The sequence below is a fragment of the Scyliorhinus canicula genome, chromosome 5 (assembly GCF_902713615.1).
Source record: "Scyliorhinus canicula chromosome 5, sScyCan1.1, whole genome shotgun sequence".
NCBI lineage: Eukaryota > Metazoa > Chordata > Chondrichthyes > Carcharhiniformes > Scyliorhinidae > Scyliorhinus > Scyliorhinus canicula.
The window spans coordinates 60,784,027-60,811,625 of NC_052150.1; the positions used below are offsets into that span (position 1 = coordinate 60,784,027).

Here is a 27,599-nt window from a genome sequence, read left to right on the forward strand (position 1 = left end):
CAATATATTATTAAGTTAGAAACTGTTGAACATACTTTCACTGTGGGTTAACACGATGTTAGATTAAACTAAAGACCTATGCCTATCCTAACCAGTCTATGCACTCAGCACATGGTGAAGATCTGTGCTGTAAGCTGTAAGCTCTGTTCTTCTGAGAGGCGGCATCCCGAATGAGTGGGAAAACTGATGCCCTCTATCTTATAGTAAGTGTGCTCGAACTGGTGATTGGCTGTGGTGTTGTGTGTGTTGATTGGTCCTACTGTGTGTCCATCAGTGTGTGTGTGTCTGCACCATGATATACTGGTGTATATTATGACAGAGAGGATGTTTCCCCTTGTGGGAGAACCTACAAATAGGGGTCACTGGTTAAAAATAAAGGGTCACTCATCGAAGACAGAGATGAGGGCTTGCATTTTGCACCCGTTGTGCGTGGCCCAGAGGTGGGCGTGAAATACACTTCCGACCACAATTGGCCCTAGAATGTGATTCCAAACTGGCTGGCCAGTTAACGGGCAGTCAGCATGAAACACACACTGAGAAAAGCTCAGCGCTGCTGGGGAGGGTGTGAAGAGGGCAAGTGTGGCTGGTGCTTCTAATGGACTCCCTCGAGGGGACAGCCACCAGAAGGCTGTCTCAGCGAGCTGCAGATCTGTACAAAATAAATCCTGATGGAAAAACGCAGCAAACAATGTCGAGGCAGCATATTCAAACATAAACCTCAGTTCCCAGCCACCTTTTTAAAGTTTATTTCAGCCCTGACATTTTATCCTGCCTTGCAGTGAGGTTACAGCTAAAACCAATCTGCCCACCCATCAACCGCAAAGGTAGACAGGTCACCTGGAATTGCATTCAACTTGCCCCTTAATGGGCTACGTTGACTGCTGATTGTTGGCAAGCACACTTCCCACTTTCGCTCATGCCTGCCAATCGAAATACCGCAAGGGCAAAATTACACCGGGGTATGTGCCCAGCACCTTTTTGCACAATTTCACACGCGTCCAGCCTGGGTGGCCGCCCACCCAAGCAACGTAAAAGTCTGGCCCAGAATAATTGTTCTCTCTCAGAGGGTTGTGAATCTTTGGAACTCTCTTCCTCAAAAGGCGGTGGAAGCAGAGACTATGAATATTTTTAATGCAGTCCTAGATAAACTCTTGATAAACATGGGGGTTAAAGGTTATCGGGGGTAGACGGGAGGTTACAACCAGGTCAGCAATGATCTTGTTGAATGGCGGAGCAGGCTTGAGGGGCCGAGTGGCCGACTGCTGCTCCAAGTTCATGTTTGTCTGAGTTTTCTTGCTCCAGGAACAGTCTGATTCCAAAACATTTCTAACTTCTTAACAGTGCAATATAAATGCAAGTTATTATTTTGCTTTTTAATGGACCAAAATCAGACAGCAACATAACTCCAAGCCAACTCATGAGCTGGGATTTTCCTGTCCCGCTGTGGCAGGACAGGCTGCAGGAAATGTGGCCAGCCAGCCAAACCTCCATTGACCTTTGGCTGGACTGGAACATCCCGGTGGGTGGGAAGAGCTCCAAATTCCTGGCCATGATTTATTTCGAGAATATACTGCAATTACATCTTTTATCCTCAAAAGGACATTCACCTCTCCTTTATTTTATACTACACGCCATATTCTTAAAAAAAGAGTTGCAAATGTGCATTGAAGTATATTTATGCCATTATATTTATTGCAAAGAACCATGCCTGCTGTTCTATATAACTACCACCATTTATGACATTAATCAGGCAAGGAAGAGTCCTAGCCAACCAGTCCTCTACACACCCACCTGCTCCACCCCAACACCAAAGGATGACACATCACACGCTAACTGTAGGGGTGTCGTGTTATTCACCCTGGGGTAACACGGACTGCAACTGGATGCAGTTGTACTGGAAAGTAGACACCAAACTTTGACGTTAGTTCAATACGTTTTATTGAACTTCTGGAGCAGTGCACACAGCTTGCTGTGGGTTGACATTCTACTAATCTAAGTGTGCTAACTATAACTAACTAGACCAGACTAGCTCTGAGCCACATGTAGAAGGTACTAACTGATATATACATCCTGACTGTCACTGCAGTTATCACCAGTGGAAAGAGGCGGAGTGCTGATGCCTCGTGTGTTTTATAGTGGGAAGCCCCTCTAGTGTTCTGCCTGGTGATTGGTTGTATTATGCCCTGTATGTTGATTGGCTGTACTGGGTGTCTTTCACTGCCTGTCTGTATCTCATTAAGTGCATGAGTGCATTTCATGACATTCCCCCCTTTTTTAAAGAAAATTCGTCATTTGCTTAGAGCATGTGTGCAGTATGTACATAGATAAAAATATTTACATCAAATGGCGAGGTGAATGAATATGTACATGAAAGGTGTCCAGCATGCAGATACAGAACAATATTTACAAGATAAATGTCTATGAGTCCAATCTTTGGGGCTGGCGTCGGATCCTTGTTGACCTTCCGGGACGACAGTGCTTTGACAGGCGGGATTGTTACCAGATTGGTGGCCTCATGATGCGAGGCATCCAGAGGAGGCATAACAACATCTGGAAAGGTGAGATTTGGTGGTGGGCAGGCAAGTATGTCTAGTGCCCTTCTGTTGCGCCTGACAATGGAGCCATCAGCCATACCTACCACAAATGATCTGGGAGCCGCCTGTCGAACAACAAGAGCTGGGGCTGACCAGCCTCCATCAGGTAGCTTGATGCGAACAGCACCTTCTGGAGATAGCATAGGCAAATCAGGAGCATGAGCATCGTACGTCAGCTTTTGCTGGTTCCTGAGTTGTTGCACCTTTTGCAGAACTGGGAAGTGTATGCTGGAACAGTCGTCCGCAGGTCTCTATTCATGAGGAGTTGTGCCGGAGACATACCGGTGGACAGAGGGGTTGCCCTGTACGCCAGCAGCGCAAGGTTGAAGTCCGAAGCTGAGTCCGTAGCCTTGCAGAGCAGTTGCTTCACTATATGGACCCTTTTTCGACCTTTCCGTTGGACTGCGGGTAGTGTGAGCTTGAGGTAATGTGTTTGAATTGGTACAGCTTGGCGAAATTGGACCACTCTTGGCTGTGGAAGCAGGGACCATTGTCACTCATGACAGTGAGCGGAATACCATGCCTGGCAAATGTCTCCTTGCAAGCCTTGATTATTGTCCTTGATGTGAGGTCTGACAGCTTCACAACTTGAGAAGTAATCTATGATAAGCACATAGTCACGCCCATTGGCGTGCAAAAGGTCGATTGCCACCGTGGACCACTGCGAGGTCACAATCTTGTGTTGCTGGAGTGTTTCTTTTGCCTGAGCAGGCTGGAAACGCTGGCCTGTTGCACAATTGAGGACCATGTTGGATATGTCCTGGCTGATTCCAGGCCAATAGACAGCCTGCCGGGCCCTGCGCCCACATTTTTCGACACCGAGGTGTCCCTCGTGGATTTGTTTGAGCACTAAGCTCTGCAGGCTGCAAGGAATAACGATACGATCCAGCTTGAGGAGGATCCCCTCGACGACTGTCAGGTCGTACTTGACATTAAAGAACTGAGGGCATTGCCCTTTTTGCCAACCATTTGCAAGGTGAGTTGAAGGAGAATGCACTGAAGCCTGGGTGTCATGTCATTCAAGTCCTTATGAATGATATGGACCAAGAGTCTGTGGTCAGTCTCAACTGTGAAGGCTGGCAGGCCGTAGACGTAGTCATGGAACTTTACAATGCCGGTTAGAAGCCCCAGGCACTCTTTCTCTATCTGGGCATACCTCTGTTCAGGAGGAGTCATGGCCCTTGATGCACAAGCCACTGGAGCCCAGGATGAGGAGTCATCCTTCTGGAGGAGCACTGCACCAATGCCGTCCTGGCTTGCGTCCGTGGAGATTTTTGTCTCCCTGTCCGGGTCAAAAAACGCTAGTACCGGAGCAGTGGTGAGTTTTGCCTTTAGCTCGAGCCACTCTGCTTGATGTGTGGTTAGCCACTGGAATGCAGTGGACTTCTTCACCAGATGCCTGAGAGCCGTGGTGTGTGAGGCCAGGTTGGGAATGAACTTTCCCAAGAAGTTAACCATACCGAGGAAGCGTAGTACCGCCTTTTTGTCATCCGGGGTCTTCATGGCGTTAATGGCCTTGACTTTGTCCGAATCTGGTTGCACATCCTGCTGGAATATCTGGTCGCTCAAGAACTTGATGGATGACATGCCAAAGGAGCACTTGGCCTTGTTCAACTCGAGACCGTTTGCGTGGACCCATCGAAAGACTTGTTTGAGATGAGATATGTGTTCCTCGGGGGTCGTGGAGCATATGATCACATAATCTACGTAGACACGCACACCCTTGATGCCCTCTATCATCTGCTCCATGATCCTGTGGAAGATTTCAGAGGCTGAAACAATGCCAAATGGCATCCGGTTACAACAGTACCTTCCGAAAGGTGTATTGAACGTGCAGAGCTTCCTGCTGGACTTGTCCAGTTGTATCTGCCAGAAACCACGCAATGCATCTAGCCTCGTGAAGAATTGGCGTGTGCCATCTTATTGGTCAGTTCCTCCCGCTTCGGGATCGGGTAGTGTTCCCGCATTATGTTCTGGTTAAGGTCTTTGGGATCTATGCATATCCGCAACTCTCCTGAGGGCTTCTTCACACAGACCATCGAGCTGACCCAGTCAGTCGGTTCCATCACTTTAGAGATTCTACCCTGGTCTTGGAGCTCCTGTAGCTCTGCCTTTAAACGTTCCTTCAGAGGAGCCGGCACCCGGCGTGGTGCATGGATTACAGGCGTGGCATCAGGCCGGAGTAAGATCTTGTAGCAGTATGGCAGAGTGCCCATTCCATCAAACACATCCGGATATTGCGCCAGGATGTCATCAATGTCAGCCTGAAGATCCACATTGGAAGAAGACATGGTATGGACTCACTGCACGAGGTTGAGTAGCTTGCATGCATGAGCACCGAGCAGGGATGCCTTGTCCGGCTTGATGATCTCAAATCGCAGTGTCGCATTGATGGTCTTGTTGGAGACAAACAGATGACAAGATCCTAATGCAGTTATGGCATTGCCATTATAATCAAGGAGCTGGCAGGCTGGCGGAAGAATTTTGGGTGGCTTCTTAATGCGGTCAAAATTAGCCTGAGAGATGAGATTGGCTGAAGCACCAGTGTCCAGCTTGAACTGGATGCTGCATTTTGTTAACGTGTACGACAGCACGCCATTCGTCCACAGAATCCACATTGAAGATAGATAGGCACCTTGCTGAATTTGAGGAGGCATATTCACATGTAGTGATGATGTCCACATGATATAGGGACTCCAGGCAGTTGTCCTCTGGATCCGTAGTGCTACCAGGATCAGAATCCAGTAGACCTTGCTGTACACATCGAACGCGTTTGCGTTGGAAATGGGATCGCTGGCCCTTGACTGGTGGTGCAGACCTGCACAAGGCTGCATAATGTCCAGGCTTCCCACAATTTAAACATCGTCTGCCTCCTGCAGGGCATTGCCGCTTTAAGTGGGCGGTGCTGCAGTTCTGGCACGTCATGACGTTGACGTCGGTATGCTCTGTGCATTGTCGCACATGCGCAGTGCGGTCAGCCGACGTTCGCACTTGCCGCTTTTCTCCCATCCGTGGTGCGCATGCGTGGGACCCCGGGAAAAGAGCGCAAAATGGCCGCTTCATCGATACTGAGGTGCCGCATCCGGGCGATGGCCTGTTCACTCTCTGCCTCATGGGAGGAAAGTTGTTCATGTTCTGCCGATTTGAAACTGGAGTACTAACTTCTCACCTGTTCATGCACTTTACACATTTCGATAGTGACTGGCAGGGTCACGTCTTTAATTTTGAGGAGCTGCTCCCGCAAAGAGTTTGAGTGGACCCCAAACACAATCTGATCCCTGATGATGGAATCAGCAGTGTCACCATAGTTGCAGGACTGCGCTAATATACAGAGATGAGTTATAAAGGATTGGAAAGGTTCATCCTTACCCTGAAGTCGTTGCTGGAAGACATAGCCTTCAAAGCTCTCGTTCGTTTCGACTTCACAGTGACTGTCGAATTTGGCTAAAACGGTCTTGAATTTGGTCTTGTACTTGCCGTCGGCAAAAGTGAGCGAGTTGAAAATTTGGATGGCTTGGTCCTCCGCAGTTGATAGGAGCAGTGCGATTTTTCAGGCATCGGACACATCCTCGAGACCCGAGGCCTCAATGTAGAGAAGGAACCTCTGCTTGAAGACCCGCCAGTTGGCGCCGAGATTGCCGGAGATCCGTAGCTGTGGAGGGGCGTGGATCTTCTCCATGCCGCTGGAAGGCACTTGCTGGTCGCCACTGAATCACTCGAGGTAAACCACTTAGATAAAGTAGACTACTGGTACCATGTCGTGTTACTCACCCTAGGGTAACACGGGCTGCAACTGGATGCAGTTGTACTGGAAAGTAGACACCGAACTTAGACGTTAGTTCAATACATTTTATTGAACTTCTGGAGCAGTGCACACAACTTGCTGTGGGTTGACTCTACTAATCTAAGTGTGACGAACTCGACAAGACAAGCTCTGAGCCACGTGTAGAAAGTGCTAACTGATATATACACCCTGACTGTCACTACAGCTGTCACCAGTAGAAAGTGGCGGAGTGCTGATGCCTCGTGTGTTTTATAGTGGGAAACGCCCCCCTCTAGTGTTCTGCCCAAGATTGGTTGTGTTCTGTCCTGTGTGTTGATTGGCTATACTGGGTATCTGTCACTGCCTGTCTGTATTTCATTATGTGCATGAGTGCATATCATGACAGGGGGTAGCTTTGAATCAAAATGTGTCAGGACTTCTGATTTGAGCAGCGCCTCCTTGGCTTGCACGAATGCTTTCTCACATTGATCCACCCTCTTACACCTTTTATTTTGACACAGTAGATTATGCAAGGGTTTCAAAAGGGTCGCAAAATTGGGGACAAACCTTCCGTAATAATTTGGTATGCCTAAGAAGGATTGAAGCTCATTAACATGAGGTGTGGGTGCTTCAGTAATAGCTTTGACCTTCAAATGAGACTTATGAAGTCCTTTGGTGTCGGTGACATGTCCCAAATATTAGGGGCGCAATTTAATGGAAATGAAACAGTGTTTGCAGCACTGAGAACAACCCCGCTATTAAACGAGACTCTGCTTAGTTTTTGAGCCTCGGCGAGGAAAGTGCCACCGAGGCTGCATTTAGGTTAATTTGTTACACTAATGAGCTAAGCCCGCCAGTGCAGGAAGAGATCGGGGCATAATTTATAAATGGAGGGGTGAGATGGGTGTCTCAGCTATTGGGAATTGGCAATCGTAGTTAAGTCAGAACCAAGTGGATTCCCGTGGGTAGGCGTGCCTGTAACATGTAGGAATTATTGCCGAGCATCCCAGTCAGACCGTGGTGCAAGTACACTGCACCTGAAAACTGAGGCAGGCAACACCACAGATGCAGCGGCCAACATCTGAGCACCCAGGGGCTGGGCCCCAGCACAGGGAAGGGGACCATCGCTGATTCAGGGAACGTTATGTACAAGTGTCTGGGGTACAGGATGCACATTCCAGTGAGCAGGGGCCCCTATTGCGGCTGAGAATGCTTGGGCTGGACATGTCAGATGTGGGGGGGTGGGGGGGGGGGGGGGGGGGGGCTGAGATACCCATCTCACCTCTTTCAGCCGAGGCCACCCCCCGCCTCACCCGAAAGCAGTCCACCCCGACCAAGACTGGCCCCACGGTGGTCCTCCATTCCCCTCCAAGCACCAGGTTAAGCAACCCCAGTGCCCCCGGGTTCATTGGCTGGAAGCAAACTTGGCTGCTCACCTCCTCGGGTCCCAGCCATACTGAATGGTTATGTACTGTAATTATTTAATGACTTATATGTAGTAAATTATATTAATAACAGCATTAAATACTTAGGATTACAAAAGACCTTTGGACATAATAATGCATTCCTTTTTCTATAGAATAAGTAGGGATTATAGTTTACCGGGATTTTCTGGGAATGTTGAAGTTGAAGTCTTTAGAACTGAGAAGGTTAAGATGGGATTTGATAAAACTTTTAAAATTTAAGAAGGGTTTCAATAGTGTAAATAAAGCAAAACTGTTTCCAATGGCTGAAGGGTTGACAACCAATTTAAAACAATTGGCAAATGCATTAGAGGTGAGATAAGAATTTATTTGTGGTGAGGATTACAAGTGGTGAGGATTTGGAATGCTGTGCCCAATATGGGAGTGGAAACAGATTCACTAGGAGCCTTCCAACATAAATTGAACAAATTGTTGTCAAAACAAATGTTGCAGCGTTATGAGGAAACAGTGAGAGTGGAATTAACTGGATTGTTCTTTGAAAGAGCCAGCACAGACTCAATGGGCTGAATAGCCTCCTTTTGCACTGCACTATTCTATGATTCCCAATTCAGTACTTCCAAATTATTGGCAGGGGACAACATAGGTAGAGGTTGTGAGGATATTAAAGACCATCTAATTGCTGCCTGTTTAACCAGAGTTAGAACCCTGAATATTCTACAATTTAGTGCTTCACAACAAAATATTTCAAAGGAAATATTTATTTAATATTTTTCTTTGCCAGTTAACTTCTAACATGGCAGTCTTCCAGAATTAACTTAGCTTACATTAATGAGCTTGATGCCGCACTACTTTTCATCTCACATTTTCTTCTTAAAATAAAACGTATTCTTGATAAAACAATGGAACTGACACTGGAGCCAGAAGTGGAGACTGTGGGTGGTCTATGCATGGGAAAGCTCACATTGTAAGTGAAATCACCCACCAGGTCACCTCTGTGTCATGAGCAATCTTAACAGAAAGCCTGAGATTGGACATTTAAATGGTGATACGGTCCAACAAAAATACGATGTTTAACACTAACTTTCCTTGTATTATGTTATAATCTGCAAAATTTATGGTATGGTATGCAGGTCAGGGAGAGGCCCCTGCTATCTTTAGGTTATTTACTGGGACAATATTTAAAGGATAATGCATAGCCTGGAGTGAATTTTATCTGTTATCGGTTTATTTAATAACTACTCAGGACCATCTGCTCAGAGGACTTCATTAAAAAATCAGATTTCTTCTTCCGTATGCATTATTTATGATCAGAAACAACAAAATACTGGAATACTGCCTTATGGCCGTCAATGTCCCATATGTAGCTGGGCACTGAAGATTTTGTCTTCTGGACAGTCGAAAGATGTGCAGGTTAGGTGGACTGTCAATGCTAAATTGCCCTTAGTGCCCCGGAATAGAAACATAGAAAATAGGAGCAGGAGGAGGCCATTCAGCCTTTGGAGCCTGCTACACTATTCATTATGATCATGGCTAATCATCCAACTCAATCAGCCTGTAGCAGTAAATCCAACTCCTCAGAATGTGACCTCTGATTCTGGACACACCCACCATCGGAAACATCTTACTGCATCTACCCTGCCTAGTCCTGTTAGAATCTTATGGGTTTCTATGAGATCCCCCCTCATTCTTCTGAAATCCAGTGAATACAATCTCTCCTTGTACCTCAGTCCCGCCATCCGTGGAATTAGTCTGGTAAACCTTCGCTGCATTCCCACTCGCTGCATTCCCTCTCGAACAAGAACATCCTTCCTCAGGTAAGGAGAACAAAACTGCACACATTACCTGTGTGGCCTTCCCAATGCCCTGTATAATTGCAGCAAGACATCCCTGCTCCTGTATTTGAATCCTCTTGCAATGAAGGCCAACATACCATTTGCCTTCTTTATCGCCTGCTGTGCCTGCATGCTTACCTTTAGTGACTGGTTTGCAAGGACACCCAGGTCTCGTTGCACAATCTCCTCTCCTAATTTACTGCCATTCAGATAATAATCTGCCTGCTTGTTTTTGACGTGGATAATCTCATATTTCTCCAAATTACACTTCATCTGCCATTTATGTGCCCACTCACTCAACTTGTCCAAATCACACTGAAGGATAGAACATAGAACAGTTCTATGTTCAGCCCTCGATGTTGTGCCGAGCAATGATCACCCTACTCAAACCCACGTATCCACCCTATACCCGTAACCCAACAATGCTCCCTCTTAACCTTACTTTTTTAGGACACTACGGGCAATTTAGCATGGCCAATCCACCTAACCCGCACATCTTTGGACTGTGGGAGGAAACCGGAGCACCCGGAGGAAACCCACGCACACACGGGGAGGACGTGCAGACTCCGCACAGACAGTGACCCAGCTGGGAATCGAACCTGGGACCCTGGAGCTGTGAAGCATTTATGCTAACCACCATGCTACCGTGCTGCCCATAAATCTCTGCATCCTCCTCACATCTCATCCTCCCACCCAACTTGGTGTCATCTGCAAATTTGGAAATATTGGGCTGGATTCTCCGATTGGCGATGCCGAAATCGCGTTCGGCAATTGGCCAGAGAATCCCCATTTACGCCGGAATCGGGAACGGCGCCATTTTTGTGTTGCTCCGCCCCTCAAAAACAGCATGCTCAAGAGTACGCCGCACGTATTATGGATGGCCTCAGGACGTCACCCGAGGCCCTCCTCAGATGCTCTGCCCCCAATGAGCTGAGCCCTGATGGCGTGGGACACGTGTGTTCACACAGTTCGGGGATCTTGCGTGACGGCTGCGGACTGAGTCCAGCGCTGCCACAGTCCGGAGGGGAGTCGTTTCGCCGGTTGGGGGGGGGGGGGGGGGGGGGGCTTCAGCGGGGGGCAGGGAGGAATGGTGGGGGGTGGTCCGGGGGGAGGCGAGGCTGGTTACAGTGGGCCGTTTTTGGCAGGCCGGGTCCGCATGCAGTCAGCGCAATTGTTGCACGGTGCGGCCGCCGCAGGCCGTCGCTATGTGCTTGCGCAGCCATTGACCTGCCATATCCTCAGGTAAAGCCGGGTGCACGGCTGCTAGCCCTCCACTGGCCGGAGGATCAGTGCGGGGGTGGTGGCGACTTTCTGGCCGGAGGATCGGAGAATCCAGCCCATTACATTTTGTTCCCTCATCTAAATTTTTCTTATATACTGTGAAGAGCTAGGTCCTAGCACCGATCCCTGCGGTACCCACTAGTCACTGCCTACCTATTTGAAAAAGACCTGTTAAATCCTACTCTTTGTTTCCTGTCTGCCAACAAGTTTTCTATCCATCTCAATATGGGCAGCATGGTAGCATGGTGGTTAGCATAAATGCTTCACAGCTCCAGGGTCCCAGGTTCGATTCCCGGCTGGGTCACTGTCTGTGCGGAGTCTCCCCGTGTGTGCGTGGGTTTCCTCCGGGTGCTCCGGTTTCCTCCCACAGTCCAAAGATGTGCGGGTTAGGTGGATTGGCCATGCTAAATTGCCCGTAGTGTCCTAATAGTAAGGTTAAGGGGGGAGTTGTTGGGTTACGGGTATAGGGTGGATACGTGGGTTTGAGTAGGGTGATCATTGCTCGGCACAACATCGAGGGCCGAAGGGCCTGTTCTGTGCTGTACTGTTCTATGTTCTATGTTAATACACTACCCCTAATCCCATGCACTTTAATTTTACACACGAATATCTTATGCAGGACTTTGTCAAAAGCCTTCTGAAAGTCCAAATATATCACACCCATTGGCTCCCGCTCATCAATTTTGCTCGTTACATCCTCGAAGAATTCCAGTGGATTTTTCAAACATTGATTTCCCGTTCATAAATCCATGCTGACTCTGTCCAGTCCTGCCACTGCTGGATTGTCTTTGATAATTAATTCTAGACTTTTTCCCACTACCAACGTCAGGCTCACTGGTCTATAATTCCCTGTTTTCTCACTGCCTCCCTTTTTAAATAGTGGAGTTCCATCAGCCAGCCTCCAATCTGCAGGATTACAGTTACATTAGCTACTCTACAATCTTTCAGAGTCTATAGAATCCTGGTAGATGACCACCTATGCATCTACTATTTCTGGAGCCACTTCCTTAAGTACTCTGGGATGTAGCTTATCAGGCTGTGGGGATTTATCAGCCTTCAATCCCATCAATTTCCCCAACACCATGGGCGGAATTCTCCCCCCGCCCCCCACGCCGGGTGGGAGAATCACCGAGGTGCCGCGCGAGTCCCGCCACGCCACCCGCACACGATTCTCCCACCCACCCAAACCAGCGCAGCGAGAATCACGGCTGGCCGCTCGGAGAATCGCCGCTCGCTGTTTGCAAAAGGCGAGCCGCGATTCTCCAGCCCGGATGGGCCGAGCGGCTGCCCCAACTCGACAGGTTCCTGCCGGCACCGCCCACACCTGATCGCTGCCGGCGGGAACTGCGTGGGAACGCTGGGGGTGGGCGGCCTGTGGGAGGGGAGGGTGGGTTCCTGCACCGGGATGGGGCCTCCGATGGGGTCTGGCCCGTGATCGGTACCCACCGATCGACAGGCCAGCCTCACTAAGGGAGGAGCTCCTTTCCTCCGCTGCCCCGCAAGATCTGTCCGCCATCTTCTTGCCGGGCAGCCTCGGGGAGGACGTGCATGCGCGGATTGCCGCCGGCCAACCTGCGCATGCGCGGGTGACATGTGCCGCGTCATTTACATGGCGCCGCTTTTTACACGGCGCCAAGGCCCAGCACGCGTAAATGACGCGACACCGCTCCTAGCCCCCCGGGGCGGGAGAATAGGGGGCTGGGAGCGGGCTCCGACGCCGGAGTGAAGCACTCTGGTTTTCCCTCCGGCTTCGGCACTTACAGTCCTGTTGGGAGAATTGCGCCCCTTTTCTCTACTAATATTGATATCCTTCAGTTCTTCCATCTCACTGAACCTGTGTTCCCCAATATTTCTGGTCATTTGTGAAGACAGAACCAAAGTATGTGTTTAGTTGCTCAGCTTTGCTCAATGCACAGGTTAGATTATGGGGTTCGGACGGAGTGGACAGAGGGGTTGACCTCGGTAGACTGCTCTTTCGGAGGGTCAATGCAAACTAGATGGGCCAAATTGTCTCCTCCTCCACTGTCGGGTTTATATGATTTTGCCAGCTCAAATATTATCCCCATAGAATATTAAAGTAAAATACAGGTGTTAACCAGATGTCAACCAGCCATGCCAAGTAAATATTGGCAGATGATCGCCTATGGAATGCGTTGAGGGACCAGTACCCTGGCATTGTGGAAGTGTTAGTTCAGCCATTCACATACCTGTTACCGCTATATGGTGAGTTACTGGAACAGGTTCTAAAACACAGTGAAGAAGCAACATGCATGTAAGTTTAAATAAATTGCATCAAATAATAAGCTATTGCCCGACCAGGTAATCTGAAAACACAAAAGATCAATCTTATTTACATAAATGTGCTTCATCCATAATGGATTGATGCTAAATGTTCATTTAAACCCATTAAGAACCAACTTCCTCATGCTAAAGCTCAAGCAGCACGAGAAAGGTTAATTTGAATTGTTTACACTGGAAACATTTTTTTTTTTTTTTTAAATAATTTTTATTGAAAGAGTTTTTCCATACAAACATTTACCCCCACTAATTTTTAAATTATTTACAACACAATCCCTCTAGGCAAATGTCCCTCCCTCGCCCGCCCTCTCGCGCGCACCAGTCCTCCCCCCCCCCCCCCCCCCCAGGCAACCTTAACAAACAAGGCAGCCTACAGTTTCAGACATGAGCAGCGAGCAGACTTGCCCGCGTTACAGTCGTGCATGTCCCCCCACGACCCTTGCTGCCCCCCCCCCTCCCCCCCTCCCTCCCCCCCCTCCCTCCCCCCCTCCCCCCCCCCCCCCGGGTTGCTGCTGCCAAGACCCCGAACGTCTATCTCTGATCTAAAAAGTCAAGGAAAGGTTGCCACCGCCTGGAGAATCCCTGTACCGACCCTCTCAGGGCAAATTTGATCCTTTCTAGCTGAATATAGCTAGCCATATCGTTAATCCAAGTTTCAACGCTTGGAGGCCTCGCGTCCTTCCATTGAATTAATATCCTTCGTCGAGCCACTAGGGATGCAAAGGCCAGTATTCCGGCCTCCCTAGCCTCCTGTACCCCCGGTTCTACCCCGACCCCAAAGATCGCAAGCCCCCATCCTGGTTTGACCCTGGACCCCACCACCTTCGACACCGTCCTTGCCACCCCCTTCCAGAACCCTTCCAGCACCGGACATGCCCAGAACATATGCACATGGTTCGCTGGGCTTCCCAGACATCTGACACACCTGTCCTCACCCCCAAAGAACCGGCTCATCCTTGTCCCCGTCATGTGAGCTCTATGCAGCACCTTAAATTGAATGAGGCTCAGCCTCGCACACGAGGATGAAGAATTGACCTTCTCCAGTGCATCCGCCCACGTCCCGTCTTCTATCTGCTCTCCCAGCTCCCCTTCCCACTTGGCTTTCAGCTCCTCCCCTGATGCTTCTTCCGCCTCCTGCATTATCTTGTAGATGTCTGATATCTTCCCCCCTCCGACCCAGACCCCCGAGAGCACCCTATCACTCGCCCCCTTACTGGGGAGCAGGGGGAACCCCTCCACCTGCCGTCTAGCAAATGCCTTCACTTGTAAATATCTGAACATGTTTCCCGGGGGGAGCTCAAACTTCTCCTCCAGCCCTCCCAGGCTCGCAAACCTCCCCTCTATAAACAGGTCCTTCAGCTGCCGTATGCCCACCCTGTACCAGCTCTGAAATCCCCCGTCGATGTTCCCCGGGATGAATCTATGGTTCCCTCTTATTGGCGCCGCCAACAGACCTCCCATTTCCCCCCTATGTCGCCTCCACTGCCCCCATATCTTGAGGGTGGCCGCCACCACCGGGCTCGTGGTGTACCTCGTGGGGGGGAGCGGCCATGGTGCCGTTACTAGGGCCCCCAGGCTTGTGTTGCCACAGGACGCCCTCTCCATTCGTTTCCAAGCTGCCCCCTCCCCTTCCATCATCCACTTGCGCACCATTGACACATTTGCCGCCCAGTAGTACCCCGAAAGATTGGGTAGTGCCAGCCCTCCACTGTCCCTACTCCGCTCCAAAAAGACCCTCCTCACCCTTGGGGTGCCATGCGCCCACACGTAGCTCATGATGCTACTCGTCACCTTTTTGAAGAAGGCCCTAGGGAGGAAGATGGGCAAGCACTGAAATAAAAACAAGAACCTTGGGAGGACCGTCATTTTGATTGACTGCACCCTCCCCGCCAGCGACAACGGTACCATGTCCCACCTCTTAAATTCCTCCTCCATCTGTTCCACCAGCCTGGAAAAGTTCAACTTGTGGAGGGTCCCCCAGTTCCTTGCCACCTGCACCCCTAAGTACCTAAAGCTCTTTCCTGCTCGCTTGAAGGGGAGTCTCCCAATACCCTCTCCCTGGTCCCCCGGGTGTATCACAAAAACCTCGCTTTTGCCCAAATTTAGTTTGTATCCCGAAAAGTCCCCAAACTCTGCTAATAGTTCCATTATCTCCGGCATTCCCCCTTCTGGGTCTGCCACGTACAGCAGTAGATCATCCGCATACAGCGATACTCGATGTTCCTCCCCTCCCCTAGTCAGTCCTCTCCACCCCCCTGAACCCCTCAGTGCCATCGCCAACGGTTCAATCGCCAGTGCGAAAAGTAGGGGGGATAGGGGACATCCCTGCCTGGTCCCTCGGTGGAGCCCGAAATACTCCGACCTCCTCCCGTTTGTCACTACACTCGCCGTCGGGGCCGAGTAGAGCAGCTTCACCCACTTAATAAAGCCTTCCCCAAACCCAAACCGTTCCAACGTCTCCCACAGGTACTCCCACTCCACCCTATCGAATGCCTTCTCCGCGTCCAGCGCTACCACTATCTCAGCCTCCCCCTCCACTGCCGGCATCATAATTACATTCAGCAATCTCCGCACGTTCGTGTTGAGCTGCCGCCCCTTCACGAACCCCGTCTGGTCCTCATGGATTACCCCTGGCACACAATCCTCTATTCTAGCTGCCAGGATCTTTGCCAGCAACTTGGCATCCACGTTCAGAAGCGAGATAGGCCTGTAGGACCCGCACTGCACGGGGTCTTTATCCCGCTTCAATATCAGGGAGATCAGAGCCTGCGACATTGTCGGGGGCAGAACCCCCCCCTCTCGCGCCTCATTAAAGGCTCGTACCAGTACCGGTCCCACCAAGTCCACATTTTTCTTATAGAATTCCACCGGGAACCCATCGGGCCCCGGCGCCTTCCCCGCCTGCATCTGACCTATTCCCTTGACTAGCTCCTCTAGCCCTATTGGCGCCCCCAGCCCTTCTACCAGCCCCTCCTGGACCCTTGGGAACCTCAATTTGTTTAGGAAGTCCTCCATTCCCCCTCTCCTCGTCGGCGGCTCAGACCGATACAACTCCTTGTAAAAATCCCTGAAGACCCCGTTCACTTCTTGCCCCTTCTGCACTACCTTCCCGCCCCTCTCCTTCACTCCCCCAATCTCCCTAGCCGCATCTCGTTTGCGAAGCTGGTGTGCCAGCATCCTGCTCGCCTTTTCCCCATACTCATAAACCGCGCCCTGTGCCCTTCTCCACTGCGTCTCTGCCTTCCTGGTGGTCAGCAGGTCGAACTTGACCTGCAGGCTGCGCCGTTCTCCCAGCAGCCCCTCCTCTGGTGCCTCCGCATATCTCCTATCCACTTCCAATAGCTCCCCCACCAGCCTCTCCCTCTCCTGCCTCTCCTTTCTTTCTCTGTGCGCCCTTATGGAGATCAGCTCTCCCCTGATCACTGCCTTCAGGGCCTCCCAGACCATCCCCACCTGCACCTCACCCGTGTCATTCAAGTCCAGATAGCTCTCAATGCTCTTCCGGACCCTTTTACACACCTCGTCGTCCGCTAACAGCCCCACATCCAGCCGCCACAGCGGGCGCTGGTCCCGCGCCTCCCCCATTTCCACATCCACCCAATGTGGTGCATGATCAGAGATCGCAATGGCCGAGTACTCAGCTTCCCGTACCCTCGGGATCAGCCCCCTGCTCAACACGAAGAAATCGATTCTGGAGTACACTCTATGGACGTGGGAGAAAAAGGAATACTCCCTCGCCCTCGGCCTACCAAACCTCCATGGGTCTACTCCTCCCATCTGCTCCATGTACCCCCTCAGCACTTCTGCCGCTGCCGGCCTCCTATTGGTCCTTGAGCTCGATCTGTCTAGCCCGGGGTCCAGCACTGTGTTAAAGTCCCCCCCCATGATCAAGCCCCCTGCCTCCAGTCCCGGAATGAGGCCCAATAGGCGCCTCATAAAACCCGCGTCATCCCAGTTCGGGGCATATACGTTGACCATCACCACTTTCTCCCCCTGCAGCTTACCCTTCACCATCACATACCTACCCTCCTTATCCGCCACCACCTCCTCCGCCACGAACGACACCCTCTTTCCCACCAGAATCGCCACCCCCCGGTTCTTTGCGTCCAATCCAGAGTGGAACACCTGTCCCACCCACCCCCTTCTCAGGCGAACCTGGTCCACTACCTTCAAATGGGTCTCCTGTAACATTGCTACATCAGCCTTCAGTCCCTTCAGGTGTGAGAATACCCTTGATCTCTTGACCGGCCCATTCAACCCCCTCACGTTCCAAGTGATCAGCCGGGTCGCGGGACGACCCGCCCCCCTCCCCTGCCGATTAGCCATGTCCTGTTCCCTGCTCGCCCCGGGTCGACCCTCCCCTTCTGACCCGCTCCCCATGGCGATGTCCCCCTCCCCCCACCTCTCCAGTCCTCCACTTCTCGTTTCTGGTCTTTTCAGCAGCAACCCGGTGTCCCTCCCTAACCCCCCTCCCCCCCCAGGCTAGGACCCCTCCTAGCCGCGATGTACCCTCCATTGTACTCCCGTAAGTCAGCTGGTTCACGCTGACCCGGCTGCTCCTGCCACACTCCGACTCCCCCCGGCTCGGGGGGGGGGGCCTCCCCCCCCTTGCCACTCCTCCCTGGCCCCGCTCCAGCGCGGGAAAAGTCGCCATTGCTAGCCACGCCCCGCACTCCTCCCCTCCCCCCTCCTCTGCCCCGCGCGCGGGAAAACAGAGGAAAGCCCGCGCTTTCGCCCTGCCACACCCCACCCCGCCATCTTCAGTTCCACCCCCGTCCCCGTCCATGCCTGTAAAGAACCCCCCCTAGGAGCCCATATCCCCGATCTGCTCTCCCCCCCCGTCCCGCCTCCCCAACTTAACATTATAAATAACAGATAAATAACAAATAACAATGTACTTAACAGTCGCCCTCTACCAAACAGCATAAATAACCATAAATAACCATGAATAACCACAATAACAATAACTAAGGGAAGTTGGCAAAGGGGGAAAAAACATCAGAAGAAAAACCACAGCAAGAGTTCAAAATCCAAACAAAGAATTCAGCTGAAAGTACCCGAGCGGCCAAGGCCGCCAAGTATCCCCTGGGTCTAATTCGAGTCCAGTTTCTCTTCCTGTACAAAGGCCCACGCCTCCTCTGGGGACTCAAAATAGTGGTGTTGGTTCCTGTAGGTGACCCACAAGCGCGCTGGCTGCAGCATTCCGAACCTGATCCGTTTTTCATGTAGCACCGCCTTCGTCCGGTTGTACCGGGCCCGCCGCTTTGCCACCTCCGCACTCCAGTCCTGGTAGACCCTCACTGTCGAATTCTCCCACTTGCTGCTCCTTTCCCTCTTGGCCCACTCCAGCACTCTTTCACGGTCGCTGAGTCGCTGGAACCGCACCAGCACCGCCCTCGGGGGCTCATTTGCTCTTGGCCTCCTAGCCATGACCCTGTAGGCCTCTTCCAGCTCCAGGGGCGAAGGAACGGCCCCTGCCCCCATCAGGGAGCTCAGCATTTCTGCTACATATCCCGGGAGGTCTGACCCCTCCAGGCCTTCTGCCAGGCCCAAGATACACTGGAAACATTTTTTGAGCACAATTTTCTTGTGACACCCTAAATCCCAAAGTAATTTGTCTGCTCCAAAAATTCCAACAATTTCCAACATTATCATGGTGGCTACCAGTGGACTTGCATCCAGTTCCTAGAAATTGAAAGGTCCATATTCCTTATGAAATAGTTAACCACAGGTCAACTCAGTCACTTTGTTTGTCCACCTGGGATGTACACTTTTGTTACAATGCCCTGGGCAAGTGTGCAGCCAATTCTTACACCACTCGTCCCGCAGTCACAACATAAGTGAATAAACCATTAATTCTTATAAAAATAGCAAAGTCTTTGGTCCTTGGCTGCCCAATAATTACAATCACGAGGTTTGTAAGTTTAAATACAATTACTGTTTATTTATAATAAGGACTATCATGAAATTTGCAGTAAATGCAACTGGTTAACAAAAAGATAATACCTACTACACCCTTTAACTGTCCCCCCCCCCCCCCCTCTACCTACACACACAAGAGAAACAAACAGAGGGGTGAAAAAGGGGAAAAAACTTAAGTGAAGGAGAAAAGAGTCTTTGCTTCAGATGATGTTCCTTACAGGCTACCTTCACAGTAAGCTTGTAAATCAGTCTTTGTTTAACAGCCCTTACTGACCTTCCTACAGTTTTTAAAAGCACCATACTTGTTATAACCTGCACAAGACCTACAGGGAGACTGATTGTTCCAATCCCGTAGGTCTTGTGCAGGTACTAACATCATGAGACCTATGGGGTTGAGCAATCTATCTCCCCGTAGGTGTTGTGAGGGTTATAACAGTACTCACACCTTTCCTGAAAAGACAGAGACTTTGTTTCCTCAAACCTTGCTTTCAGTTTGTGGTTCGTCTTCATTCCTCTGTAGTGTAGAGAAGGTAATAATCAGAGGCAGCATGCCTTCTGAAGAGAGATACACACCAGCTTTTCTGGGGAGAGTGAATAGACTCTGGTCTTTGCCTGCACAGCCTGTAGCAGTTCTCCTGTGACTAGATTCACCCAAGCTTTCTGCCAGTTCAGAAACACAGCCTTTCTGGAGAAATACAGAGAGGAGAGAGTGGGTCTTCTTTCTAAGTGGTCAGGAGTCAAACTGAAACCAAACTCAAGCCTAGAGTCTGACAAACATTCCAGTGGGATCAAATCCAATCACCCCTGTTGCCGAGCAGTGCAGTCTTTTGGGCCAATTCATTGGCCACCAGCCAAATCAATCAAACCGGGACCCAGCCAATCTCTGTCATTGGTATCAGTCAGTTCACAATTCCAGTCCAAATCAGCAGAAGCTTCTGCTTGGATTATTGACACAGGCCACTGCTTCCTTTTGCTTGAATTAAAGATACAGGCTGGCTTAAAGATACATGTTTATGAATCATCTATGGATCAAAAATGTAACAGCAAATATAAAAGAAAGGGGAAATAAGGGAATAAAAATGAAGGACCCTTACATCATGTATATGTCAAACCAAACCCTCTTGACAGCCTACTGTTCAGTATTTTTGTAGGGGCAGGTGTTTTTCTTATATTAAGATGCTTTCATAGGACGACGAGGAACTGTCAGTCACTGTCATTTTCAACCACACAAATTTAATCTTCTACATCGATATAAAAAAGAATTAAGAACTGATTTAAACCAGCTGTTAAACAAAAACATTAATTCTCCCTTTAGAAATGTAGTCTTTCAAATCTTTGCACATTAGATCCACAGATCCAGTTACATCTGCAGGACAATGGAAATAGAATTTGCAATACCAATAGATTTATGCAGGTGGTAAGTTCTGGAGGATTCTACCTCAAGGCTTAATTGTAGCTCTTTGAAAGGAAGCAAAACGCTTTTCATTTTCAGGCTGTTTTGTTTTATTTCTTACATCCTGATCTAAATTGCAGTGGATTATTTTCAGCTTGTTAAGCAGTGAGCTGGGAGCAATGATAATGATATTGCTTGTATATTAAGGCTATTCATTTATTTTGTTACTATACAATGGAAATGAATATTAAATAAAATTAATAAAGCAGATATTGTGGAATACTGGAAACATTCCACTTGGGATGTTGGAAATATTATGACACCGTTAATGAAATAGTTCCACGAATGGGGGTAGGGTTTCCAACCTGCCTGCGACAGCTGGGAGTGTACCAGAATTGGCATCAATCTCCCACCGGCCAAAGAAAGCATTGCTGGAGACGAAATGGCTGCTTCCTTGTTTGCCAGTATACAGCCAGTCACAAGTAGCTGATACAGCCATGTAGTGGGCCCGCACTGTCAGCGTTTTGACTGGTGCGAGGAGGATAAAGCTTCAGACCGTCTCTTGACTCATTCATTGAGGCAACGGGGATTGTTTTTTGAAAGTAATTCCATTTTCCACTGCCCTGCCCACCTGACTGGTCCGTTAATATCCTCCTGCAGACTCAGGCTATGCTCCTCACTATTTACCACCTGACCTGACCAATTTTTTTGTCGTCTGCAAATTTCCCTACATTCAAGTCCAAATCGTATCCCCTACATTCAAGTCCAAATCATTAATGTACACCAGAAATAACAAGGGCCCCAGCACTGAACTCTGCGGAACTCCACTGGAAACTTACCTATTAAAAATGTAACTTTTCAACTGTCACTAAAATGAATATACTTAAAGTGGTTTTGCCAATTGCCAATGGATCATTACATGCAAACAAGAAATTTTATAAAGCCAGACACAAATATGGAACAAAAACACATTTAGATCACAGAGCTGTGGTGAACATGTTGGAAAGATCTAAACAATGATCAGCCACTCACATGATTTGGCCATTCCACAGCCATGACCGATTGCATGCTCAATATGGATTTACCCAAACGGTAAAAAAAATCGAAGAGGAAGCAGGGTAGCATGGTGGTTAGCATAAATGCTTCACAGCTCCAGGGTCCCAGGTTCGATTCCCGGCTGGGTCACTGTCTGTGTGGAGTCTGCACGTCCTCCCCCTGTGTGCGTGGGTTTCCTCCGGGTGCTCCGGTTTCCTCCCACAGTCCAAAGATGTGCGGGTTAGGTGGATTGGCCATGCTAAATTGCCCGTAGTGTCCTAATAAAAGTAAGGTTAAGGGGGGGGTTGTTGGGTTACGGGTATAGGGTGGATACGTGGGTTTGAGTAGGGTGATCATGGCTCGGCACAACATTGAGGGCTGAAGGGCCTGTTCTGTGCTGTACTGTTCTATGTTCTATGTTCTATGTTCTAAATCTTTTTCATAGAATTAATGAATCAGAGAATGGTTATCGCACAGAAGGCAGCCATTTGACACATCATATCCATGCTGGCTCCCTGCAAGTGCAATCTAAAACCACCCACCCCGCCTTTTCCCCATAGCACTGCTGAATTTCCTTTTCAGATAATGATCTAATTCTCTTTTGAATGCCATGATCAAATCTCTTATGCATTCCGGACTCTAACAACCCATGTAAAACAGCTTTTCCTCATGTTGACATTATTTCTTTTGCCAATCATCATAAATTTGTGTCCCCTGGTTCTTGATTCTTCTACCAATGGAAACTGTTTCTCTCTGCTTTCTCTGCCAGACCCTTTATGATTTTGAATAACTCAATCAAATCCCTTCTCAATGTTCTCTCGCTCAGTATATCAGACCCGGCTTTTCCAATCTATCTACGCAACTCAAGTTCCTCATCCCCAGAACCATTCTCGTGAATCTTTTCTGCATCATTTCCAATGCTTTTGCACCCTTCCTGAAGTGTAGTGTCCAGAACTGGATGCAATAATTTAGTTGAAGAAGAACAAATGGCTGTACAGGTTTATCATAATTTATTGTTCACAGTGGCTTAGAAAAACTATGGGGAGTATGATCCCAACCGGAATTACTTGCACAAGGGAACTCTCACTGATCCCATCAAATTTCACAGGGAACAAAGGGGCTGCGATTGTAGGGCCTTTAGCAGTGTGGTATTAAGTGCTGGCCTCTTTTTTTCCTGGAGGATAGAATATTCTGAGAGGCTTGCAAAGGGGCTGCTTGAACTCTCCTCTCCATCTTCCATTTACAGATCCATTTGTGTAAAATAATTCCACCAAAATATTTGGTTTAGGAGGTTCCCTGGGGTGTAGATAATTGATGAGGGATTGTATTTAGTCCTAGCTAAGCAGGTCATGGAACATCTTAGTGGGAGGAGTCTGGAGAATGCCTCATGCTTGGAATTCAGGTAATGTAATTAATGGGAGGAGCCAGGTATGTTTGTAGCTTTAGAATTTGCCATAGGATTTTAGTCTGACAAGACAGAAGGATTTTCACGTTGTTCATGGAATGGTCTCTCTTCAAAGGTCTGCACAGGGATTGTTATCTTTATTTATAAGTGACATCTGAACCATATTGGGTTGCTGAATTGGATAGGGAGTTAAAGGTGCTTTTTCCCGTCATATGTAAGAACTGTTTTCACTGTTAACTGGAAAGCTATTATTGTGTTGCTAATGTTATTGATTCTGTTTTTAAATTAAGGTTTAACATAAAAGATACCTACTGGCCAGCATTATCATTCTCTCACAGTCTTACAAATTGTTGGGATTCTCATATGGGAGTGACTATGCCAGAGGAGGACCAGGGCACCTACACCTCCCCCCAAGTACTCCTTCTTCTCAAGGAGTCAGGGAGGGGCCCTCGGGCGCCCAAAGATAGAGGGCGCGATTCTCCGCAGCCACGATGGGTGAGAGAATAGCGGGAGGTCCGCTCCTGCACCTCCCACTATTCTCCCCCCCCACCCCCCCAAATGGCGTGTCCGGTTTTCCTACATGCTGCTCGGAGAAACGCGTCCGCCGTGATTCTCCGACCCGGATGGGCAGAGCGGCCTGCCGTTCCCGACCTGTTCACGACGGCGGCAACCACACCTGGTCGTTGCCGTCGTGAACATGGCGCACCAGATAAGTGTGGGGCCTAGGGGGGGCGGATCGGGGATCGAGCACCACGGCCGTGCTCGGGAGGGGACTGGCCCGCGATCGGTGCCCACCGATCGTCGGGCCGGCGTCTCAAGGGGACGCACTCTTTCCCCTCCGCCGCCCCGCAAGGTCAAGCCACCACGTCTTGCGGGAGGGCTGAGGGGAAAGATGGCAAAAGCGCATGCGCGGGTTTGAGCTGTCCAACCCGCGCATGCGCGGCTGATGTCAGTAGGCTCCGCCGCGGCGTCGTTCTTGGCGCGCCGGGCTTTGAAGCCAGGGACAAGGCCCAGCCGACGAGTTTCCCGGTACGGCCCGCCTATCCCCCCCCGGGTAGGGGAGAATAGGGGGCCGGGAGAGGCTTCCGACGCCGTCGTGAAACCTCCGCCTTGCGGAGAATTCCACCCAGAGCATCGGCAGATGGACTCCACGGGTTACCCATCCATGAATCTCCAAGAGCTTCCAAGTGTTCCCAATCCTCTCAACCTGTGATCAGCTCCAGCTGCTCAGGCCGAGGAGGGTGCACATAGCCCTGAGCAGGAGACCTAAAGCTGGTTGGGCCCTCCAGAGGATGCTCGCCGAAGTCACCACACACAACAGAATGTACCAGTCTGCAGGTTGTCTCCAGCTCTGCTGTGGCTGTTAGGGAGCACTTAGAAGTAGTAGCAGTGTACTTAAAGTTAAGAAGTATTGAATGAGAAATGGTGGCATGGTATTCAATCATTTTAAATAGCTTTAATACTACCAAGTGTCTGTTATGTTACACTACTTGGAAGTCTGCTGGATTCATTCCTGCTGCTAGTAGCTTCATTGGTTGCCCGCACGCTACCTTGCAGACCAAGAATGGGTCTTCCTCCACCATTACATGGCTGCAAATGGAGCTACTGTATTGCTCTTTGACAAGTGCGATTAGAGCCAAGTGTAAGAGGCCTCCCACTCACGATTGCTTTTGCATCTACTGCCTTCAAGGCTCTATGGAGAAACCTTGTCACAATGGAAAGGATAACCACATGAGCACTTGTTCAGAAACGTTCAATCCCCCAGGAGGATGCAGGCCTCAGTCACCACTTGGATGCCATTCACCTGCATGACCCTTTGTATGCATTCCCCTCCATTCCATCCCCCCATCTTTGTGTAGTTAATGTCCGATGGCAGCTCTACACGTTGCTGGGATCTTGCTGTTGTGATAACCCTCTGGACTAGACATGCTGCTATGTGGCCTTCACCAAATAGCAAATTAGAACATTCTCATAAATTCTCCACATGTTTATTAGGGTTTCCCTTCAGTTGTCCAGTATGCTTACCTTGAACTCCACCCTCCTGAGATGACCCTCCTGCCAGCAATGTATTACAGTTCGACTGAAGCTGGTTCTGTCTCAGGATGGTGCACGTTTCATTTCAAACTGTCTCCACCACATTTTACCCTCCCTCTGTCACCTAGCAACTTCCCCTCCATCATCGCCGTCCTTCACACACCCCATCCCTCCACCACCGATGTCACCTTCACTCTCCCCTCGCTTATCCTTAGGCCTCCTCCCATCACTATGAGTTTGCACATGCACTATCTTCCAAATGAATCCACTCCAGTCATGGTTCCTATGTCCACCCTGATTCTCTCCACTCCAGTGATTGATGTTTCCATTCTTATCCCCCTCAATGACGTCCAGAATAAGAACTATATCCACCATAGTCATGCCCTGACCCTCCCACCCTTCTGTGCCCACCGCCCCCTCACAGTTGCCATTCCCTCCTATCACCAGTACGTCAGTTCTCTGCTCAGGATCCCAACATCGAATCAATTGGCCTTTCCTTCCCACCCCACCTCCCTTCTCGACCCATTCACACCCTACTTCCCTCCTCACTTGATCCAGATCCACTCCTTATACTCATCTAGACCACTTCATTTTTCTTCTCCTCTGACCCCACTTCATGTCTTGTACCCATCACACCCCCTTCCCTGTGTTTGCCTTGCACAGTGCTTCAGCCGGCTTCGACGTCAGGTAAGAAGAGCTTTAAAATTTTCCCTTGCTGGGTGCATGCGATGAATGTCAGAATGGCAGAAGATTTGAAGGGGGCACATGATTTTGGTCTATTGTGGTTCAAATGAGTATACATGAGATGTAAATTGGGTACTCACTGAGTTTCAGTGGGGGATGCGACCTGCCATAAACCTGTCATGAACATCAGGAGGGGACAATCCTGTCTGGTTTTCTGAAGTTGAGAAACAGATTATTCACTCCCCCACATATTGTACGTTCCCACTGACCCGTAATACTGCAAATGTTAGAATGGGAAAGATTCCCAGAATACCTAGATCCACTGCAATTTGCATACCACTACAACCGGTCCACAGAAGATGCCTTCTCCCTGGCCCTACACTCATCCCTGGAGCAACTCGACAAGAAGGACTCCGACATCAGACTCTTATTTATTGTCTACAGCTACGCCTTCAATACCACAATCCCAGCCAAGCTCATATCAAAGCTCCAAAACCTAGGATTTGGCTCCTCACTCTGCAACTGGATCCTCAACTTTCTGATCCATACACCACAATCAGTAGAAATAAACAACAGCACCTCCTCCACGATTATCTTCAATATTGGGCCCTGCAAGGCTGTGTACATAGCCCCCTACTTTTCTCGCTATACACACACACGACTACGTAGCAATGTTTGGCTCCAACTCCATCTACAGGTTTGCTGACGACACGACCATAGTGGGTCGGATCTCGAACAACGAGGAGTCAGAATACAGGAGGGAGATAGAGGACCTAGTGGAGTGGTGTAACAACCACAATCTCTCCCTCAACGTCAACAAAACTAAAGAGCTGGTCATTGACGTCAGGAAGCAAAGTACTGTACGCATCCCTCTCCGCACCAACGAGGCCGAGGTGGAGATGGTTAACAGCTTCAAATTCCTAGATGTGCACATCGCCAACAATCTGTCCTGGTTGTCCCAACCAACATCCATGCCAATGCTACCACCAAGTAAGCACAACAACGCCTATACTTTCTCAGGAAACTAAGGAAATTTGGCATGTCCATATTGACTCTTACCAACTTTTACAGATGCACCGTAGAAAGCATCCTATCAGGCTGCATCACAGCCTGGTATGGCAATTGCTTGGCCCAAGACAGTAAGAAACTATAGAGTCGTGAACACAGCCCAGTCCATCACACAAACCAGCCTCCCATCAATTGACTCTTCCACACCTCCCACTGCCTTGGGAAACCGGTGTTCTGGAAAATACAGAATGTGTCATTTGAAACATAGAGGTCTGCCAACATCTGATCGAGGAGAGTGCAGGGAAAGATCCCACAAGAGGTTGGTGGCAGCTGAAGGGCACAGAAACTGTGGGCAGCAATTTCAGTCTATCAGAATGGTTATTACAACCTGCAGCAGGAAAAAGGCAAAAGAAAAAAGTTTTAAAAAATCTCTTTGTGTTGTTGGAAAATTGTGATGGACTGCCCCTTTAAGACCCGAAGTCCGATCCTTATCAGAGGTCCCGATCAGAACAGCTGAAACAAAGAAACCAGCGTGGACTTCAGACTCCTCCCCTTTTTCTCCCCACGAGGCAAGAAGCAGAACAAAGACACCAGGAGCAGAACACCAGCGGCACCCGAAGAAGCAAGAAGGACAGCTCAGCCACAGCAGCCGGAAAAGAGAAAACTGCACCAGGAGAGATGACCAGGAGGCTTGAAAGTGAAAGAGAGAGAGAGAGAGTCTGAAGGCCTCACCAACCAACCAGACAACATCAAAAAGTAAATAATGTTTTTAATTTAATGAGATAAAAAGAGTATGTTAATAATAAAATAATTTAACCTGAAAAAGTGGTTATTAGCTTACTTCACTTCCTTAAGAACGCAGGACCCGTGACATCGATGCCATTAAGGGGTAAGTAAGTAAAATTCTTCAGTGAAGGTAGGAGTTA

General features: G+C 49.5%; 1 protein-coding gene across 2 annotated transcripts in view; it reads right to left on the minus strand.

The window, feature by feature from the left end:
- The window catches only part of fbxl7 (F-box and leucine-rich repeat protein 7), a 450,891-nt gene that overhangs the window by 54,302 nt on the left and 368,990 nt on the right, over positions 1-27,599 (minus strand). The gene's annotated exons all lie outside the window — the stretch shown is intronic.